This window comes from Pan paniscus, chromosome 3 (genome assembly GCF_029289425.2).
Source record: "Pan paniscus chromosome 3, NHGRI_mPanPan1-v2.0_pri, whole genome shotgun sequence".
Lineage (NCBI taxonomy): Eukaryota > Metazoa > Chordata > Mammalia > Primates > Hominidae > Pan > Pan paniscus.
In genome coordinates, this window is record NC_073252.2 from 92,775,829 (window position 1) to 92,792,103 (window position 16,275).

General features: G+C 40.5%; 1 protein-coding gene and 1 long non-coding RNA gene across 4 annotated transcripts in view; one reads left to right on the forward strand and one right to left on the reverse strand.

Annotated features, from left to right (window-relative positions):
- Nucleotides 1-622: 622 nt before the first annotated feature.
- On the reverse strand, nucleotides 623-14,909 carry LOC100992395 (uncharacterized). The gene is made up of 3 exons (XR_158260.6): nucleotides 14,324-14,909; nucleotides 11,763-11,838; nucleotides 623-1,049 (listed from the first exon to the last, which is right to left on the reverse strand). It is a non-coding gene; the product is annotated as an uncharacterized LOC100992395 (long non-coding RNA).
- Nucleotides 14,858-16,275, forward strand: part of BMPR1B (bone morphogenetic protein receptor type 1B) — a 398,993-nt gene continuing 397,575 nt past the window's right edge. For all 3 annotated transcript variants that reach the window (XM_034958931.3, XM_034958930.3, XM_034958933.3), the window contains exon 1: nucleotides 14,858-14,993. The gene's annotated coding sequence lies outside the window, so the exon portion shown is untranslated. The remainder of the gene's footprint in view (nucleotides 14,994-16,275) is intronic.

Genomic DNA, 16,275 nt, shown 5'->3' on the forward strand with positions numbered 1-16,275 from the left:
GTAGAGTAGCTAACATGTTTTCTATGAAAATACACTGGTTTCCATAGGAAAACCAAAGTGAAAGAATATGCTGTATACAAAAGTGAATCCTAAATCTTATAAATCCCTCTATGAGAAAAAAAAGGGAGGAGGAAATTACAGGAACTGGAATATGATCTAAGAAAAGGTATGCAATGTATACTTAGTGCCTATATTTGTATGCTATAGGAGAGGGATATTTATTTTATTTATTTATTTTTTCAGATGGAGTCTTGCTTTGTTGCCCAGGCTGGAGTGCAGTGGCCTGATCTCGGCTCACTGCAATCTCTGCCTCCCAGATTCAAGTGATTCTCCTATCTCAGCCTCCCAAGTAGCTGGGACTACAGGTGCCTGCCACCACACCCAGCTAATTTTTGGATTTTTAGTAGGGATGAAGTTTCACCATGTTGGTCGGGCTGGTCTCAAACTCCTGACCTCAAGTGATTCTCCTGCCTCAGCCTCCCAAAATGTTAGGGTTACAGGTGTGAGCCACATTGCCTGGCTGGGATATGAAAATTTTCTAAAGGCAAAATCAATAGTATAAAAAAACCTAAGTCGAACATTAAGAGAAGATAAGCCTTTGAAAGATAAAATTTTAAATAAATTATTAGCATGTCATAAAGTTTTATTTATTTTAAGACGAAACAAAAATGTTAGTTAATACATGAGAATAGAGGTGTTAATTAGTAAGTTTATGAACCAGACTTCTGTTTATATTCTCTTATGAAGGATAATTTTTGGTTAGTATGAGATTTTATTTCTTGATTATGAGTGTTAATAAAGGCAAGTGTTGGCTGAGCCTGGATGAAATATGAGATGTTTATAACACACACACAATTGTGACAATTCAAATGCAGAACTTTTTGTTTAAACAAATGATTATGGTTGAAGTAGAAGTATAAGCAGGGCCATAATTCATGACACATCCAATTCTTTTTCCTGCTGCAGTCATTAGTCCTTCACCTTCGCAGTAACACCCATATGAGTGCAACGAAATAGACCATGACTAAAGGATTTGGTAAGATCTTGCTCTACAAGAAAACAAAAAGAAAAACAAATAAAACCTTAAGAAAAAGTACTATGAATTACTGCTTAATGAATTCCCTATGCTTACAGAACTACATAGCTAGGCTATGGGGAATTTAACTGTCTGAGTCTTCTTTCATTTCCAAACCAATAATACATTGATACAATGTAGCCTCGGTCTACATTATATAAATTAATTAGAGCCAGAACCTAAATAATTTCCTGGCTGTTAGTTTTAAACAAATGAAAATCTTGGTATCAAGGCTTTCCTGTTGCTACTGTATCAAGATCTATATGACATATATGGTATCAAAACATATACGATATATATGGAATATGGTTATATACAATCTAGCTTGGTCATGGTTACATAGAAAGACTATTCTTTTTAAGTAAGGCTGCTCGTTTTTAAATCACAGTAAAACATAGGAATCTTCAACTCAGAAGTCTATTTTTCCATGGGTATGCTGAAATAATGCTTTCAAACTATTACAAATTAACTGAAAAGGTAAGTAGTAAAATAGAATAGGTTTATGTCTTTGTGGTGTAACAGACAGTAAAGCATGTAGATAATTGGATTCCAAACCTTGCCCCCTCCCTGAGGGCTATATATGCCCACTCTTCTACTATACTCCCATGGGGAAGTCATCCTGGAGCATGAAGAGCATTAAAACAGCAACAGTGGCCACAAACATAATATTGAGATTATTGCCTTGGTTATCTCTATACTAATTTTATGTATATTATATACATATCGATCTGTCTTCACAAATGCTGTGTACCAAGTACAAAATTTTCAAGTTGCTAAATGTAGAAATTAGGAATATCAGTAATTTTAAGGTTATGATGAGTTGCAGATGTAGTAATAATTCATGTGAGATGTTCTGTCGAATGATTTGAAAGTCATTAAAATCCCTCACCCAGAAATAAATCCATGCATTTACGGTCAATTGATTTTTGACAAAGATGCCAAGAACACACAATGGGGAAAGGAAAGTCTCTTCAGTGAATGGTGCTCAGAAAACTGAATATCCACATACAGAAGAATGAAATTAGACCCTCATCTCACACCATATCAAAAACATTAACTCAAAATCTAAGACCTAAGACTTAAATCTAAGATCTGAAACTGTAAAACAAAGAGAAGAAAACACAGGAGAGAAGCTACATGACATAGGTCTGGGCAATGATACTTTGGATATAACTCTAAAAGCCAGGTAAAATAAAAACAGATGAATGAAATTATATCAAACTAAAAAGCTTCTGCACAGCAAAGGCAACAATCAATAGGGTGAAGAGACAACTCATGGAAGAGGAGAAAATATTCAGAGATCATACATCCGACAGAGAGCTTACCATCTAATAAGAGATAATATCAAAACACATAAGGAATTCATCTCAATTATAAGAAAACAAATAACCCAATTTAAAAATGAGCAAAGGACCTGGATAGATATTTTTTTAAAAGAAGATATACAAATGGCCAACAGGTTTATGAAAAAATTCTTGCCATCACTATTGTCAGGGAAATGCAAGTTAAAATCACAATGAGATATCACCTCGTGCCTGTTAGAATGGCTATGATTGAGAGTACAAAAGATAAGTGTTGTTGGCAAGGATGTGGAGAGGTAAGGCTTGTTGGTAAGAATGTAAATTAATATAGCTATTATGAAAAACACCATGGGGGTTTCACAAAAAATTAAAAATATACCATATAATCCAGCAATCCCACTTATGGGTAATGTCTAAAGGATATGAAATTGGTATGTCAAAGAGTAAAATGGTGGTTACCAAAGGCTGGCAGGTGGGGGGATTGGATAAATGTTTGTTGATGCATACAAAATTTCAATTAGAATAAATTATTTCAAGATATCTATTGTACAATATGGTGACTATAGTTAATAACAATGTATTGTATCTTTAAAAATTACTACTAGAGGCCGGGTGTGGTGGCTCACAGCTACAATCCCAACACTTTGGGAGGCTGAGGCAGGCGGGTCATGAGGTCAGGAGATCGAGACCATCTTGGCCAACATGGTGAAACCCCGTCTCTATTAAAAATACAAAAATTAGCTGGGCGTGGTGGCACGTGCCTGTAGTCCCAACTACTTGGGAGGCTGAGGCAGAAGAATCGCTTGAACCTGGGAGGCTGAGGTTGCAGTGAGCCGAGATCGTGCCACTGCACTCCAGCCTGGTGACAGAGTGAAACTCTGTCTCAAAAAAAAAAAAAAATTACTACTAAAATAGGTTGTTATTATTCTCACCACAAAAATAAGAGAAGGATGTGAGGTAATGCATACGCTAATTAGTTTGATTTAATTATTCCACAATGTATACCCATAGCAAAACATCATGTTGTACGCCATAAAAATATACAATTATTATTTTTCTATTTAAAAAATCTGCCCTCATTGTCATAAACTTTTTGGTTGATTGCTTTCTCTTCAAAAAAAGCACTGTAACTAGGGCAGAATAAGGCAGCAACTTTATTAATGAGTGTTCAAAGGCAAAAGTAGCTTTTCTCCAAGTGGATTTTTCACTGTCCAGGGAATGTTCATCATGCTTATTCAGTGTCCTTGGCTTATTAGCACCATTCAAAACACTGTCTCTAGTTTCTGTATCATGTGCACAGTAGACTATTGTCACTGGGCACCAGGCTTCTTGTCGGCTTTGAGAATTCTCTCTTGCAAAGTTAATACTGGAGGTGAGAAGGCTTATGTATTTCCATTTGAGAATTCATATTAAAGTATCAGCGTGGTTTTTTATTTATTCTTTAATTCTGACCTATATGTCCTCAATATAGGTAGTATGATCTGTCTATTCACTGGGCATGTATGTAATGCTGGTAAATGTGCTACAGAGTGTGCTAAATGCTAGGCACAAACATGCAAAGATATAGTCCCAACCTCAAGAAGTTTAGCAACTAGTAGAGGAGAAAGGTACACGGAGAGAGGAACAACACACACTGGGGCCTTTTGGAAGGTGGAAGGTGAGAGGAGGGAGAGGTGCAGGAAAAATAACTAGTGGGTACTAGGCTTAATACCTGGGTGATGAAATAATCTGTACAACAAACCCCCATAACACAAGTTTACCTATGTAACAAACTTGCACTGTACCCCTGAATTTAAAATAAAAGTTAAAAATAAATGACTGGGCGTGGTGGCTCGTGTCTGTAATCCCAGCACTTTGGGAGGCCGAGGCAGGTGGATCAGTTGAGGTCAGGAGTTTGAGACCAGCCTGGCCAGTACAGTGAAACCCCGTCTCTACTAAAAATACAAAAAACTAGCTGGGCATGGTGGCGTGCGCCTGTTTTCCCAGCTACTTGGGAAGTTGAGGCAGGAGAATTGCTTGAACCTGGGAGGTGGAAGTTGCAGTGAGCCGAGATTGTGCCACTGCACTCCAGCCTGGGCGACAGCGAGACTCTGTCTCAAAAAAAAAAAAAAAAAAATATATATATATATATATATGTGTGTGTGTGTGTGTGTGTGTGTGTGTGTGTGTGTGTAAAATAAAACTTAAGAGTAATTTAGCATGAAACAATTCAGTATAATTTCAATGCTTTAAAACCTTCGACAGAAGGAAAGACAGATGCCAAGTTGTGTTTCCTCACTACTTCTTAATGTTGGAAATTCAACCTAGCATAAAAATTGTATCTTTAACATCAGATGATATTAAAAGTCCTCTATGATACCTGCATGATAGCTTTGTCATTAGCATTTTATGATCTGTGTGTGACATCATGTCCGCAGGTAAAAGCATTGAAGTAACTGTAAGGCAATGAAACATTATAAAATACCTTCAAGCATTAATGGTTTATCTCTTTTGTTTCACAATAACACAATGTTTGAAGGTAAGTCCATAGTTCTAGAAACATCTATCACTAACAGGAAAAAGAACAAAATGATTGATCCATTTAGAAGCACCTCAGTCCATCCACGGATTAGCTTACACTTCAAACTATAGATAAGTGTGTGTCTATATTCAGAAAGTCTAAGGGGGTGTTCTAGTTAAGAATGTGAGATATACATCCTAAAAATCCTGGCTTTAAATATCCACTCCATCACATACTGCTCTGAGACCTTGGAAAATTACCTAGTTTATCAAAACCTCATTTTCTTCATCTGTAAAATGATGGTATTAATAATATCCGTGATTAAATGAGATAACAAAATAAGTGCTACAGTACCTGGCACATAGTAAGCAATGAACAAATAATGGCCATTCTTTTAACCGTATTATTATTGTTTTTGTTATTTCAGTTCACTCTAAATTTTATTTGGTCAGTAATAGGACTGTGTGTGTAAGAAGAATCAATTCTGTCCTTATTCTGCTATAATAGCATTTGGTGGGTGAAATAGTAATGCCAGAAATTGATGTACATTGTCATGTTATGTTATTCATCCAGTCTTCATATGTTTATGAAATCTGTAATATACGCTAGGTGTCAGATTACTAATTCTGTGTTTCTGTACTCAAGGAGCTTTCATTTGCATCAAACAACATCTTGGGATACTCTCTGTTCAGGTAAGAATGCTCGGAATGTAAGAATGCTCACACATGCTCAGCAATGTGATTTTTTTGTTTGTTTGAGAGGTTTGCTCTGTCGCACAGGCTGGAGTGCAGTGGCGCGAACTTGGCTCACTGCAACCTCTACCTCCCAGGTCAAGTGATTCTCCTGCCTCAGCCTCCCAATTAGCTGGGACTACAGGTGCAAGCAACCACACCCAGTTAGTTTTTGTATTTTCACCATGTTGGCTAGACAGTCTTGAACTCCTGACCTCAAGTGATCCACCTGCCTTGGCCTCCCAAAGTGCTGGGATTACAGGCGTGAGCCACCATGCCTGGCCAGCAATATGATGATGATTTGATGTCTGTTTTCTACCTGTTGAAGATGATAGTCTTTGAATTCCTCAGCCAGGAATAAAGAAATTTTACCATCATGCCCACCTCGCCCCCAGATAGCAACTCCCATGATTAACTAGCCTTCCATCATCTGGGCCCTTCCCATCTCACACCTCATTCAAATTTCTACTCAGGTCACACTGGTGCCATTTTGCACCACTCTACTGCTTGCCCTAGCCTTGCAGTAAATAAACTTGTGTAGGTTTTTATTCCTGTGTTTAAAAAAATTAATTTAAAATATTTATAAACTGGAAACAAAACCCTATATACTCGCTGCCTACACAGCCCATTTATAGGATGCTAATCTTTGTTTCAAAAGATCTTTTTTGGGGTGGCCAATATAGTTGGGAGTCTATAGATGTTCTAAGATTCAGCTTCATGGTTTTTTAACTCAACTGTGAGGTTCTGTTGTCATTCAATAGCCAAAGTATGTTGAGCACCTATTATATGCCAGGAACAATACTGTGTGTTAAGAATGTGCTAAGAGGCCAGGCGCGGTGGCTCACGCCTGTAATCCCAGCACTTTGGGAGGCCAAGGCAGGCCGATCACCTGAGATCAGGAGTTCAAGACCAGCCTGGCCAACACGGTGAACCCCTGTCTCTACTTAAAGTACAAAAATTAGCCAGGTGTGGTGGTGGGCACCTGTAATCCCAGCTACTCAGGAGGCTGAGGCAGGAGAATAGCTTGAACCCGGGAGGCAGAGGTTGCAGTGAGCTGAGATCGTGCCACTGCACTCCAGCCTGGGCAACAAGAGCGAGACTCAGTCTCAAAAAAAAAAAAAAAAAAAAAAGAGAAATAAAAAGAATATGCAAAGGTATAAAATACATGACAGTGATAATGTAGAAGTGTGAGAAACAGTTAACAATATTTTTAGAGAAAGAAATATTTTATGAGTGAAAAGACACTTGACTAGGGTCTAGAAGGTGAAGGCCAGATGATGAAAAGGGCCAGACAGTATAACAGGCAGGAGAAATGGTGGGAGGTGTAAAAATAGTTGGCAAGCAGTCTGTGGGGCTAGAATATTTGGGAGAAGACATGTCTGGAAAAAAAATGCTGAGACCAGATCAGTATGGGCTCTGAAAGTCCTTCCAGAATGTTATGGGTTTATTCTGTAGGCAAATGAGAACTTTTACAGTTTTTAAGCAGGTGAGTTACAATCAGATCTTCAATACTTCATGCTATTCTGACTTACTATGTAAATATCTAGCTTGTGTTAATGAATAGTGCTACTTAACAAAATCACAAGTTTGACTTTGTGTGTTAAAACGAAATTCTGCCACTAGAAAGAAAAGATGTATTTTAGAATGTGATTTCCTCTTTGATCTTTTTTTCCTTCATTCCTATTTTTGTTGTTGTTGTTACTTAGAGGACTCGTTTTCTCTCTTTTTTGCCTTTCCTCCTTTGACTTTGGTTCTGTCATTTTCCTTTCCATTAAAAGTAGCATGAAACTTCCAAGTTTCCTTGAATATTGCCAAAGAGGTTGGGGCTTCATCCTGCAGTATGTCCTGGACATCATTGTCTTCATGGTTTTGTAGGATGGAAATCTGTATAGCTTTCCATGAGTATCTTCACAGTCTATATTTCAATGCAGACATTAGTCTTACAATTAGGAATATCAAAAAGGAATTCCTACAATGTCTTATAGTTAATGTGGTAATATTCAATATTATTTCTGATATTAACACCATGTTAAAAGCTTTATGAATTTAAATAAGGCACAGTCTCTAAAATTATGGAATAGAATTTAAATTTCTTTTCTCTACTAGCCTTAAATAATTATATCAATTTAAGAGAGTCTGATGGAAAGAATAGGTTTTTAGTTAATAAGTTTTTAGTAAACTCATCCTTTTCAGGTAGTTTAATCAGAAAATTGCTCTTCATCTGTTTTTGTTACCTAACTTTTCTGTGTTTTTTTCTAGTACAGAAGGAAATAGTTGCTGTATATTTCTTCCTGAGGCACACACTGTAAATATACTGTGAGTCAGGGAAAACACTGAAAAGTTCCAAGGTTGGCAAATCATTTTAGAAGGAAAAAGTCATCAGGAACATGAGACTCTAAAGAAACAGATGTAGGAATTATTTTTATAAGTTTTGTTACAGAATTTTTTCCTTATTTTCTAGTTTTAGGAATCATGTAGGTGTATGGATTAGGATGGTTCAAAATAAAAGATGCTCTAGCTTTAGAAATGTTTGAAAATTCAAAAAACAATATTAATATGACATTGTATTCAAATGTGACTTCAAAGAGATTAATTTATTATCAAGCCCTGCGTAATTTGGCAGCATATAAACATGTGGGTATGATATCCGCTTTTATTAAGAAAAGTTGGAACAATGTTGACAGCAAAAAAAAAGTAAAATCATTTTAACATTTCTACTTCAGTTTTTTCTTTTTTGAGACAGAGTCTCTCTCTATCACCCAGGCTGGAGTGCAGTGGCGCCATCTCAGCTCACTGCAAGCTCCGCCTCCTGGGTTCACACCATTCTCCTGCCTCAGCCTCCCAAGTAGCTGGGACTACAGGCACCTGCCACCATGCCAGGCTAATTTTTTGTAATTTGTTTAGTAGAGATGGGGTTTCACTATGTTAGCCAGGATGGTCTCGATCTCCTGACCTCGTGACCTGCCCATCTCGGCCTCCCAAAGTGCTGGGATTACAGGCGTGAGCCACTGTGCCCAGCCTTCTTTTTTTTTTTTTTTTTTAAGTGAGACAGGTCTTGTTCTGTTGCCCAAGCAGTGGATTGATCATTGCTCAGTGCAGCCTCAAACTCCTGGTGTCAATCAGTCCTCCTTCCTCAGTCTCCTGAGTAGCTAGGACTACAAGCATATGCCACCACACCCAATTGTTTTTAAAATTTTTTTTTAGAGACGGGATCTCCCTATGTTGCCCAGGCTGGTCTCAAACTCCTGGCCTCCAGGGATCCTCCCATCTTGGCCTACCAAAGATATTTTTTTCTTTTTAAAAACAGAACCAGTAGCTTAGCTACTTCAGATGTTTTCATAGTTTATGGCTTGTTTCTGTTTCAATTGAGGAGTTCTATTTTTCTTTAACTTACATGTTAGACAAAATTAAATTGCTACAGAACTAGAATTTCTGTGTTATTTCTTCCCATATATAATCACAGTTGTTTTATATAAAACCAAATAAAATGATCAGCAGAAAATATAGTAGATATGAGAGTAATTTGATGTGTATTTTAATTGTGAGGTTATCACTGACATATTATATACCAGAATCAGAAAATATATTAATATATTTAGAAATATATTAATTCAGGCTGGGTACAGTGACTCACCCATGTAATCCCAGCACTTTGGGAGGCCAAGGTGAGTGGATCACTTGAGGTCAGTAGTTTGAGACCAGCCTGGCCAACATGATCAAACTCCGTCTCTACTAAAAATATAAAAATTATCTGGGTGTGGTGGCACATGCCTGTAATTCCAGCTACTTCAGAGACTGAGGCACAAGAATTGCTTGAACCCAGGAGGTGGAGGTTGCTGTGAGCTGACATCTTGCCACTGCACTCCAGCCTCGGTGACAGAGTGAGGCTCTGTCTCAAACAAACAAACAAGAAATATATTAATTCATATTAAATAATTCACAATAAATAATATGTATTAATGTGAATTAATATCCATATTCACATGACTAACAGCATTTATATAAATTATATAAAATTATATTTGTATTGATATTTGTGTTAATATTGAAATTATTCATAATATATTAAATACAGAATCATAAAGTAGAAAGGAGTCTTAGAGAATTTTAGAGTCTGTCCTTCAACCCCTTGTAGGCACTATCTCCTTCCACAATATCCCATCTCTACCTGTGCTAAATGCTTCTGTGAGGGAAGTCTTGCTACCTTATGATGCAATCCACAGCACAACATGCAAAAATCTGCTTTTGAGCTAAAAGCACCCATTTCTAGCTAGGAAAACCGGGGGAGAGTAGTAAAAGACAGGGAAAAGATCCTAAAGAAGCTTACAACTTGGCAAAAGGCCTAGGCAAGGTGATTAAGCACTGACCCAGAGAGGGGAGTTTTAAAAGCCACAGACCTCATTGCTTCCCAGGTCTCTGCTATCACCAGCTTCTTCCCCCAGCAGCTAGCTTTCAGAACCTCAAAAATGCCTTTAATGAAATATAGAGGACTCAAGTACCCTGCTTTTCCATATGTTCTAAGATCAAACGCACACATTATCTTAGATTCAAGATCTTCACGTATTTTTGTATAGTGTCTGTTCAATGTCTACTTAAAAAATTATCAGCTGGGTGCAGCGGCTCATGCCTGTAATCCCAGCACTTTGGGAGGCCGAGGCGGGCAGATGGCCTGAGGTCAGGAGTTCGAGACCAGCCTGGCCAAAAGTGGTGAAACTTTGTCTCTACTTAAAATACAAAAATGAACTGGGTGTGGTGGTGCACACCTGTAATCCCAGTTACTTGGGAGGCTGAGGCAGGAGAATCGCTTGAAACTTTGCAATGAGCCGAGATCACACCACTGCACCCCAGTCTGGGCAACAGAGTGAGACTCCATCTCAAAAAACAAAAACCAAAAAACATTCTCAGTGCTATAGAAGCAGTTTAGTGCACTGGTTAAGACTGAGATGCTGCAGCCAGACAATTCATGTTTAAATCCTGCCTCTTCCAATTTCTAGCATGGCCGTGGGAATGTTATCTAACTTCTCTGTGCCTTGCTTTCCTCAGTTGTAAAATGGAAATACAATAATACCTTATTATGAGGCCTCAGGTTGATAATAAATGTGAGCTACTTAGTAGTGTGCCTGTATCATGGTAACCACACCATAAATGTGGCTTTTATTGTGGAAGGTACACATTTCACCAAGTTATTATATTAACAAGCAAAAATTTAAATACTCTGTTTGTTGAGAGGCTTAACCACTTATTTTGTATATGTAGAGTCAACATGTAGCAGTGGACAATAAGACAACCACAGCAGTAGGAACAGAAGAGCAAGAAAAAGATCTCTTTCTTACACTGAAAAATATTTCCTTCACCTGATTCCTAAAATACCATACCTGAAAAGAGGCAGACTTTTATTCCACAATTAGAGAGAAATAGTTTAAAAGCACATGTTCTAGAATGTTACTTAGCATTGTATGCCTTGATTTATGACAATATATTAATGGTGGTCAAATCCTTTACCTTCAGTTTTGAGAGAAGAGGGGGGTGGAAAAGGAAAGTGGTAGGAGTGAGGATATCCATGAAGAGGAAGGAGAAGGGGAGGCTGACAGCATAGAAGCAAGCTGTGTCTCCACGTCTGTCCTATTTCTCTACTTATAAATTCCCCAAATAGTTCAATTCCAGTGGGCCTGGGCAAATGTCTTTCTTAATGGGAAATATGCCTGCAAGTGTTTGAGAGTCCTATATACACTGCCCTGGTTTCCTTATGTAGAAGCAGAGGGGAAAAAAATCTTGCTTTTGCTAAAATTTGTCATGCACCCAATGAAGCCCCTCCTTTCTATTCTTCTCCCCCCAGTGGTCTCTATTTACTTATTTATTTATTTAGAGATGGTGTGGGCATGTGGGGGTCTCACTATGTTGCTCAGGCTGGTCTTGAACTCAAGGGATCCTCCCACCTCTGCCTCTGAGTATCTGTGACTACATGCATATGCCACCACATCTGGCTCCTATGGCCTTTAAAGGCACCAAAATCCAAGGCTACAGTTAGCAATATATGAAGTGTCTTTTGAGTCTGCTGTCTTGGTAGTTACACCATTGTCTTGGTTCAAGTTTTCCTTCTTTCAATGACAGACTCTTAATTAGTTTTGTGCTTTCATTTCTCCCTCTCCAGGTACCTCTAAATGATCTCCTGAAAATCCCAGTCCACCATTTGACTCCGTGGCTTACAAATCTCCAGTGCTTCTCCATCACCTAATAAGGAAAAAATCAATTTCATTAGTATGTTTGAGAAGGTTATTTCTGAACCCTGCTTAGCCTAAGAGAGTCATCGGCTGCACCTTCTCCTCATCACTTGGATAGCAGCACTGAGATACCAGCTGTTCTCTAAACACGCCATGCTTTTTCATAGGGTTCTCCTTGCTTAGGATGTTTATTCTCTTTCTAGCCCCGCTTTGATCTCTAAAGATCCTTCAGGACCCTTATGAAATGTGACTACTCTAGGAAGGTTTTCCTGAGATTTCTAGGCAGAATAGTTCATTTTTCTATGCTCCAATAATTGTGTGTTCATGCATTAATGTACTTCTCATAGAAAGTTCTATATATTTTTTAAGTATCTTGTTTCTTCTGTATTATGAGTTTCAAGAAGGAATGGACAGAGTTGGCCTCTCAAATACCAGGACTTGGTTTGTCATAGGCACTCAAAAATGTTGATTTTTGAATAGCTTCTTTCCAAGGCTCCCCATTCCTGCTTACAGAAATGTTACCATCTAAGGCCCACCTCAAACACAGTCTCCCCTGTACCCCATTTTCTCCCACCTGGAGTGCTTTTTTTTTTCATCCCAAAGACCTACAGGAATTTCCTTTGTTCTCTGATTTGGAATTTTAAAAAATATATTTAAACAAGGTATTTAAAAAAATCTATCTCCTTGTCTGTAAGTTGATTGAAGTGGAATCTGTGTCTTCTCTATCCAGAGATGCCTGTATTCCCTGAATCAGTATCTTATACCCAGCAGATTCTCTGAAGGATATTTGCTGAATGGAGGAGTTAAGCCAAGGAAAGATAATCCTTAGTGCAACTTCTGAAAAGATACAGGTGACAATACCACTAGCTCCAAAACATTCTGCATAATGTCTGCTTTATTTCACTGCAGTTTATGAGTGCTCCAATTCTAAGGGAGATTATACAGCTGTCAAATACAAATTATCAGTAATTCACACAGTAGAAAGGATAGATTCAATCAGGTTTCTTTCCTCTTTAAACTTGCTTAATGTTGATGAGATATTGACAATGATCAACACATTACATTTTTAGTTCTATGGATTTCCAGTAAATTCTCTAAGCTTTTGTATGTATACAATCATAAGCTCTGTAATGAATTATAATTTGGTATCTTATTTTCAATATTTAAAACTCATATTTCTAAACTCATATTTCATTTTCGATAATTTATTATTTTTAGTTAATTACATAATAGCTCATAATTCCTTGCTTTGTCTTTTATTTTAATGGTGTAGAAGTTATAATTTCAGTGTCTTCAAGCCCCCTTCTCCCCCCAAAACACTTAGTTAATATGAGGATGGAGATGATGAAAAATTGGATTGAGGACCAGGTAGAAGGTAATTTAGGTAGTCATATGCTTTATTGTTTTGAAAGAAAGGAGGTGGAAAAGGGAAGGGGTGGGAGTGAGGGTATCAGAGAAGAATTGGGATGAGAGTAAAATGAATGGATTTTATCTTGGAATTCTTGGGGCAAGAGGATGAGTACTGGTACTGGGGACTGGAACAGTGGTTGAATAAGGAAGGTCAGATGATGCCAATGACTAATTTCACCTGTTTTGGAAATTTTCTTTCAGATACCTTTCTTCTTCCAGTTTGGCATTAGAAATCACAATGCAGATATATCATGGGGCAAAAAGACCTTTGTGGAGACTCTAACATTGCTTTTATAGAAAAAACATGACCACATTTTCATACACTCAATAAACACTGGGGGCACCGCCTGCTTTAAGTGCAAGCTGCATAAAATAAATTAATACACAAATGAATTTTTTATTGATAAGTCCAAAAAGATTACATTTAATGTTTAAAAAAGATTTAATAGAAACAATTTAAGAAAAGGGAGTAGTTGAAAGAAAATAGTAGGCTAAGAATTGAATATAGAAATAGATATAAAGAAAATTGGAAGAAAGTTACTTCAGGGTGAAAAACTGTTAAAAAAAAATGACTTAGATCACACACTTGGTGGTGACCAGAGACGGTTTGTCAATATTTTGGAAGAAAAAAATTTTACAGAAGGAGAAAATAAGTAATGCTGGAGGGTGGGAAGCTGAAAGGTATTGAAAGGAAAAGAGTATTTGGAAGTCACGAGATATCTCCCTGGGAAATAGAGTTGGCAAAATGGCTGATTTTAAAGAGGTTAACTATTCTCCCCAAATTTCTGACTGTGAACTAGCTTACTTTGTATTTACCCACTTAGAAAGTGTTTCAACACTTAAAGACTTAGCAAGGAGACCACAAAGTATAAGACGTTACATACTTTTCCAAAAGAAACACGACTAACTGTAAACTGTCATCAAATACAAATGGAATGGGTTTTCTCTTTTGGGTTTTATTTTTTTATTTTTAATTTTTTGGTTGTTGTTTTCGTTTAACGGTTTCAAAAAATATGTAGAAGGGAAATATTTCATTTCCCTTGGACGCTCAGCTGTATATATTTCAAGATTCTTAAAACCCCCACCTCAAACTGCAGGCTTAATTTTAATGTGTTCATTTTTTACAAGGTGTGTCAACGTTTTATCAATTTCTGAAAAGTGTCTATGGCCCCGAAAAGTTGAAGTCCACGACATTATATCATCTCTGCGAGCCCTTTCCAGCTCTCAAGGTACAATAATTCCACGAATCTTTGTTCTTCAAACCAGGAGGTTTTCTGGAAACCTTCTTAAACAACCAGGACAGGACCCATGAGGGAAATCTTGGGGATGCTCTGAGCAGCGGACAGGGCTTGGGAAGAGCACCCCTGTACCCGGGCTGCCTCCGGCCCGCACCCCGCCGCTCCCCAAGTCGGCTCCGCACTCCGCACACAGGCGGCGGCGCTGGGGCCGCTCCAAGTGCGTTGAGAAGTGTAATCCGTCCGCTAAGTACTTGGCTCTCAGTCTCCAATCACTAGTGGGAGCTGGAGAGGGCAAGTGAAAAAAAAAAATTCCAGAGGCAGCCGAGGAGCGAGAGGGAAAAAAAAAAAAAAAAAAAAAAAGTCCCGCGGTGGCGGCGGCGGCGGCGGAGCGGCCGCGGCGGCCAGAAGTTGACGGCGCGGCCGGGCGCGGGGCGCGGAGTCGGCGGGGCCTCGCGGGACGCCGGGCAGTGCGGAGACCGCGGCGCTGAGGACGCGGGAGCCGGGAGCGCAGCCGCGGGTAAGGCGCGCGCGGCGGGGCCCCGTCCCCTGCGGGTGGCCGAGTTCCCGAGCGCGCGGGAGGCGGCCGAGCCGGCGAGAGCCGGGCAGAGCGAGGGGCGGCGCGGGACGGGCAGCGGCTGGGTGCGGAGCTGGGCGGCGGTCGCCCTAGGCAGGACGGAGCGCGCGAGGGAGAGGGCGAGAGCGAGGGCGGGCTGCGCGGCCGTGGGGCGGTGGCGGCGGGGAGGGGGTCAGGCGGTGGCCGCCTCGGCTTTGTGCGCGGGCGGCTCTGCCGGGACCCCGAGGCCTCGTGCCTGCGCAGGCGAGGAGTCGGGGCAGCGGCGGCGGCGGGCGGGACACGTGCTTCGGGCTGGAGGGACGCCCCAAGGCAGGGAGTCGGACCTGCGAGCGGAGGGATGGGGCGGGAGGGCGAGCTGAGGGCAGTCGCGGAATCCGGGAAATGGGAGGGAGCCCGGCTGGGCGGCGGGGCGGGGGCCCAGGGCCAGCCCAGGCGGGACCCGCAGGCACCCACCTGCCCCGGACGCCTCCCGAGACCCAGCCTTGCCGTGGGGGAAAGTGCGCAGCGGGCTGGTCCCGGCGCCTTGGACTGGGCTCCGTCTCTGCTTCAGTTGCCTGTCTCTTCTCCTCTCTCTCCTGCTTCTCTCTCTCTATGCCTCTCTCTCAAGTTCTGGGTCTTTCATTCTCTCCCTTTTCTTCCTTTCTCCCTTCCTCTCCTTATTGCTATCCTTTGCCTCTCCCCCCGGTCTCTCTTTCCTTCTGTGCGTCTGTCTCCCTCTCCCCACCGCCTGCTCTGGCTCTCCCAGTGTGTCCCTCCTCTGTCCCTTCATCCTCTTCGCTCTGTCACTCTCGCACAATCTTTTGGTCTCTCTCTCTCTTAAGAGGCTTTCGCTCCCGGTCTTCCTGGCTCCCCTGGCTCTTGCTCTCTGCGCCCATCTCTCTGCTCGTCCCTCTTTCTATCCAGGCTCCGTGTTTCCGCCTGTGTTTGGCGGTGTTGGAGAAGAGCCTCTGGAAGTTGTCCGCTGCGGTGCGGGTCTTACTTCTTTAGAGCTGCACCCCTCCAGCTGGGTCCTGCTGTTTGTTCCGAATGGAAACGCTGCAGTTCCCTTGAGTTATTAGGAACTGCTCTTTTCTTAGCCACCTTTCCACCAAGGTGAGGTCAGTGACTACGAGCGGCCACAAAGGTGCCAGTGAAAGACAACGGAGGAAGAGAGCCGTTTCACTACCTCCAACAGATAAAGAAAATGTGTTAATACCAAACTTACCTGCAGCAAAGCAGAGCCACC